Source organism: Lagenorhynchus albirostris, chromosome 14 (assembly GCF_949774975.1).
Source record: "Lagenorhynchus albirostris chromosome 14, mLagAlb1.1, whole genome shotgun sequence".
Classification (NCBI taxonomy): Eukaryota; Metazoa; Chordata; class Mammalia; order Artiodactyla; family Delphinidae; genus Lagenorhynchus; species Lagenorhynchus albirostris.
The window spans coordinates 2603395-2609629 of record NC_083108.1 but is presented as its reverse complement, the minus strand read 5'-3'; the positions used below and the strand labels follow the sequence as shown (position 1 = coordinate 2609629).

General features: G+C 49.1%; 1 non-coding gene across 1 annotated transcript; it reads left to right on the top strand.

Moving 5' to 3' along the window:
• Positions 1-4696: 4696 nt before the first annotated feature.
• Positions 4697-4800, top strand: LOC132504593 (U6 spliceosomal RNA). Its single transcript, XR_009534979.1, has one exon. It is a non-coding gene; the product is annotated as a U6 spliceosomal RNA (small nuclear RNA).
• The last annotated feature ends 1435 nt before the right edge of the window (positions 4801-6235 follow it).

Genomic DNA, 6235 nt, shown 5'->3' with positions numbered 1-6235 from the left:
CTGGAGCAAAGCCGCGTGCCTGGAAGGGCTGCCCAAGGTCAGGGTCCCCGCCGAAGACGTGATGCAGGCGATGTGTCCCCTCACATCTCTGTTCAAATCGTTTGTCCTGCAAAAACAAACAAACAAACAAGGAAACGAAACAAAGCAAAGCACCAGGTGTATTGTGGTGAGGGATTGCGGATGACCGTGGTGAAGCTCAGTCTCGGGGACTGTGACGCCGCCTCCTGCCAGCCGCCGGCGCCCGCGCAGTGGGCCAGGCCCGGAGTAGCCACGGCGGCGGCGAAGGAGGACGGCCTGGCTCCCTCTGCAGGGCTGTTCCTGACACTGCAGGGCACCCACCTGGCCGCTCACAGGGTCCCCTCTGAGACCCCACTGAGGGATCAGCCACAGGGGATCCCGTGGCCTCCCGGTGGCAGCTTGGGCAGACCAGACTCCTTCCCGCCTGGCAGGGACAGCGGGAAGGGACACCTTCCTGGACCCCAAGGGACAGGAATGGACTCCAGTTCTGAACGGTGCCACATGCTGAGGCATGCTCCCCCACCCAGAAGGGCAGGTGCAGTGATGTCCCCACGAGCTTTCCTCCCCTCAGCCAGGCAGGTGGTTCTGGGAAGCGCTTCATGAGGCTCCTCAGAAGGTCCCCAGGGGGGTCCACGGTGGCCATCCCTGCGTTGGCCTCCCTTCCCTGTTCTGCTCCCTGGGGCCCCGTTCCCAAATACGTCCCCAGCACACAGGGCTCTGCTTTTGGTAGAAGCGGGCCAGGACCCCTCTACTCCCCAAATGCTCATTATATGAAAATGAGGACGTGATAGGAGGAGTCCTCTTGTGCATCATTGATTGAGGAAAACAAATAGTCCCATTAGCCTTTCCCAGTCTCATCTGAAATTTCAAAGGCTGTACAGCGTCATGCGCCTCACCTACTTTTCTGACACTCTCCTTTTACCGCCAGGGGAACTGCCAGTGCCTGAAAGGATGAGGTTCTCTGGAGAGTCAAAGAGCATAGCCTCTGAAGAAGGGAGAGAAATGAGAAGGAAGGCAGGCTTCCAGGCAGGCCAGGGGCGTGGCCAGGAAGAGGGGAGGGGCGAGTCGGAGCCACGTCGGAAACTCGGCTCAGCAGCCAATATGGTGCCCAGAGCCCAGAGGCTTAGAAAGGGGCCTGTCGGGCGCAACAAGGGCGGACCTTCGCTGAAGGCTGTCCACGTGCCCAGTGCTGTGTAAGACTCTTACACACACCGTTTACACTTCACAACAACCTCTGAGGGAGGCAGACGGGAAGCAAGGCAGGGGCGATCCTTCAGCCCGTTGGCTTTTCCAACACGCAGAGCTCGGCGGTCCAGCTCTGGGGGCTGGGCTCTCAGGTCAACCTTGGGCTGTTGACATTAACTGTCTAAATGGACGGCGATTGTCTCATTCTAGACTGGACTTTTCACTGAAGCTTTTTCATCGTGCTTTATTCATATTCACTTCTGTTCCTAAACGTGTTCAGCCCAACACCAACACACAAAGTGCCAGGTTGTCACAATCGCCTGGGATAGGCTTGTGATTTTCTACCGACAACTTTGCTGTCTGTTTCAGACCTTAGCTGAGGATAAAGCGAAAGCTTCAATTTCCTTCCTCTTGTGGTGTAATGTCAGAAATATTACTCAACTTTTGTGGACTTCTTAATGTAGCCATTTCCTGTGTCTTAAAGGTAAGTTTCAGGGCTTCCCTGGTGGCACGGTGGTTAAGAATCCGCCTGCCAATGCAGGGGACATGGGTTTGAGCCCTGGTCCGGGAAGATCCCACATGCTGTGGAGCAGCTAAGCCCGCGAGCCACAACTACTGAGCCTGCGAGCCACAACTACTGAAGCCCGCGTGCCTAGAGCCCGTGCTCCGCAACAAGAGAAGCCACCATGAGAAGCCCACGCACCACAAAGAAGAGTAGCCCCTGCTCGCCACAACTAGAGAAAGCCGGCATGCAGCAACGAAGACCCAACACAGCCAAAAATTTAAAAATAAATAAATAAATAAATTTATTAAAAAAGGTAAGTTTCAAAAATCTTTGAATCATAAAAGTGTTAGAACTAGCAAGAACATTTAGCAACCACTTGCTTTATGTTAATAAACTGAGTCTCAAAGAAGTTAAGTGCCTTATACCATGAGTAAATATAAGTCACCGTAAGAACTCTGGCCTCCTGTCTCCCATTCATTGGTGTCACCATACAGAATATCTCTTGGAAAGATCTGGTATGCAATAGAAAGTTGCATCGTCTTTGCTACACATCATTGGAAATTAAAACTCACCTTTGGTATAGTCAGCATGTCTAAAGTTATGCTATTAATAAGACCTACCTCTGGGAGCAGTAGGTATTGTTACTGTCAACTGAAAGAAAAAACTCACAGCACAAGAGCTGTGAGTTTTAAGTTTTATTCAGGGTCTTACTGAGGACTATAGCCTGGGAGACAGCCTCTCAGGAGCTCTGAGTAAACTGCTCTGAAGAGGCTGGGGGGAGTCCAGTGCTTGGGCTCAAGCATCAAGTATACATCTTGGTAAAACTCTACTTACTGCTAGTCACAAAGAGCAGACATCTCAGGCGAATGATTTTAGTGCTTTTCTATGTACAGAAAGATGCAAGGATCTGAGTTCATTAGAATTCTTGCTGAACTACACTTCTGCCTGTCTAAGGGGCCTGCTTGTCCCAGCACAGAGCATCCTGTTCCCATCATTCCCTCCGTCTGCCTGTCTAAGGGGCCTGCTTGTCCAAGCACAGAGCATCCTGGTACCATCATTCCCTCCGTCTGAGGCAGAGGATACTGTCGGTCAGCAGCTGTAGTGGGTTAACCCTTGCAGAATTGCACAAAGCTCTCTGTTCTTCTTTGTTTACATTATGTATGTTATGTATGTTAAGGTATTGTTATGGACTGAACATGTGTGTCCCCCCAAAATTTATGTGTTGAAACCCAACCCCCTGTGTGATGGTGTTAGGAGGTGAGGCCTGTTGGAGGAGATTAGGTCATGAAGGTGGAGCCCTCGTGGTGGGATTAGTGCCCTTGTAAATGAGGCCCCAGAGAGCTCCCTCGCTCCTTCTGTCACCTGAGGACACAGCAAGAGGATGGCCGTCTGCAACTCAGAGGAGAGCTTCCCCAGAGCCCGACCATGCTCTCACCTGATCTCAGGCTTTCAGCCTCCGGAGCTATGAGAAATAAATGTCTGCTGTTTATGAGACATGCAGCCTATGGTACTTTGTTATAGCAGCCTGAATGGACTGAGGTATGACAAAGCTAGGAAATAAATATAATTTAAGTCTGCATGTTGAGCTCCCCAGGCAGACAGTGCTGGATGAATGTTGGTGTGTGTTAAGCCTCCTACACCATGGGTCGTAATAGTCCATCTGTTTGAACGTAGAGACATCTAACCGAGGCTGCAGCCTATGAGACGTGAGCATCCACGGATACTATGAGGGTTGTTTAGCTTTAATCATATGTCCACAGAAATGATTCTGTTATTGCTGCTATTTCACTTTAATTGGGAGATTTAAATAATATACCCCAAAATGTTGTATGCATACAACAGATGGTATAGGAAATAATTTTAGGCAACACCCCAACAAATATGTTTTATTTAAATATCTCTGTATTTCATATGTATTAAAATATATTGCACAACACATATTGATTAAAAAACTGGTACCCAAAATAAAGTTAAAACTCAACACCAAGAAACCAAACAGCCCAATTTTAAAAATGGGCAAAGATCTGAATAGTTACCTCACGAGGGAAGGTATGCAGATGGCAAGTAAGCATATAAAAAGATGCTCTGAATCATATGTCATTAGAGAATTGCAGATCAAAACAGCAGTGAGATACCAGGACACACCAATCCGGAACACTGACAGCACGAAATGCTGGCGAGGCTGTGGAGCAACAGGAACTCCATTCATTGCTGGTGGGGATGCCCAAGGGTGCCGCCACTTTGGAAGACAGTTTGGCGGCTCCTTATCAAACTAAATATAGTCTCATCATGTGCTCCAGAAAGCACACTCCCTGGTATTTACCCAAAGGAGGTGAAGACGTACGTTCACACAAAAACCTGCATGGATGTTTATAGCAGCTTTATTCATAGTCGTGAAAACTTGGAAACAAACAAGATGTCCTTCAGTAGGTGAATGGATACGTAAACTATGGTTCATCCAGACAATGGAATGTTACTCAGCACTAAAAAGAAATGAGCTATCAAGCCACAGAAAAGACACGGAGGAATCTTAAATGCACAAAGAAGCCAGTCTGAACAGGATACGTACTGCATGATTCTGACTATATGACATTCTAGAAAAGGCAATATAGAGACAGTAAAAAGGGCAGTGTCGGCCAGGGGTTCAAGGCGGGTGGGGAGAGGGTGATTAGGTAGAACCCAGAGAAATTTGAGGGCAGTGAAACTATTCTCTGTGGTACTGTAATGGTGGATGCATAACACACATTTGTTACAACCCATAGCACTGTACAGAAATGAACATTAAATTATGAAATTTGGTTAATACTAATGCGTCAATATTGGTTCATTAACTGCACCCAATGTAACATACTAATGCAAGGTCTTATTAATAGGAGAAAGTGTGTATACTGGGGGGAGGGTACGTGGGAACTCCCTGTACCAGATGCTCAATTTTTCTGAAAATGTAAAACTGTTCAAAAATCAACTATTAATTTAAAAAACCCTCAGGTGCTCACCTCGGCAGCACATAGACTAAAATTGGAATGATACAGAGATTAGCATGGCCCCTGAGTAAGGATGACACGCAAATTCCTGAAGTGTTCCATATTAAAAAAAAACTCCTCAGAGTTGTTGCTCAATGAATATCGTTATTATAAGCGTCCAGTATGTGCCAATGACCGCTTCAGCGCTGGAGGTCAGGCCTGTATCGTAAACGGCCCGGGTCTGCGCTGCGGCGGGGAGAGTGCAGGTGGCGCGATCTGCCACCAGGTGGCGCTCCTCCTCCCCGACTCTGTTTCTCTCATTCATTTTCTCCATTCTGCTCCTGTCTTTTCCTTCTTTCCCTTCCCGTGTGTACACTGTCATCCCTGGATCTAGTCACCTGGGGATGGAACCCAGCCCCGCCGTTTCCACGAGGGCGGCCTCCACCTTGGCGGGGGGCGCGGGGAGCTCCGGTGCCCCGGGCGGCACGTCGCAGCCTCTGGGTCCCGGCGCGGGTGGAAAGTGATGGTGACCAGCCAGGGCGCTGGGTGAGCGCGCGAGCCTGCTCCACCTGCATCAGTCCCGGGCCCGGGTCCCTTTCCCTGCTCCCCCCACGCCGCCTCTGCCTGTGTGATGAATCTCCAGACCCTGCAGCTCACCCGCTGAGACTCGGCCTCGCCCCCGGCTCCCCAGCCCGGGGTGGCGCGTTCACACCCGGACCACCCCGGGCTGGTCCCCAGCCTCACGCGCCTTGCCTCCCCTCAGATCTCTCCGCCTGGGGAAGCGGATTCGACAATCCAAAACCTAGCGGGGGAGACCCACCCTGCGCTAAGAGACCGGGCAGCATCAAAGTGATTGTGTGACTGTGTGGCTGGGGGCGGGGTGGGGACGACGCGCTGGATGCGACAGAGGGAGGGCAACCAGCGGGCCCAGAGCGGGGACGCCTGGGTCAGGTCACCGCAGCGCGGGGGACACAGGCTCGGGGCTGGGGAGGGGTCTCCGGGGGAATTAGAAAGGATCACGATGAACAACTTGGATTCTTCTTGCGATAGGGAAAAACGCTGGTCCACGAAATTATGTTAGAATTAAAACTTGCATTTCTCAAATGACAAACCAAAATGGGCCACAGAATAGAAAGACGTTTGTAACACATTTATCTGATAAAATATTAGTATTCAGAATATCTAAAGAATTACTATAGATCTTATAGTAAAAAACATAAACCTAATGCTTAAAATAGGCAAAAATAAAAACAGGCAAATCAGTGAAGAGGAAAAACAAGGGAAGAAAAGTTCAACCTCACTAGAAATTAGGAAAACTCAAATAAGACCCCACAGGTTGACAAAAATTAAGAAGTCTGGTCATACCAGACGGTGATGAGGGTGTTTTCAGACACTGCTGGTAAGAATGTAGATTATTACAATTACACTGGAAAATCATTTTAAATCTCAGTAACTCCACTCCTACAACCCAGCATACTTATGTCCACATGTATAAGAATGTTCAGAGCAATTTTATTTGTAATAATAAGAAAAAGAGAAATAGCCTAAATTTCACCAACAGAAT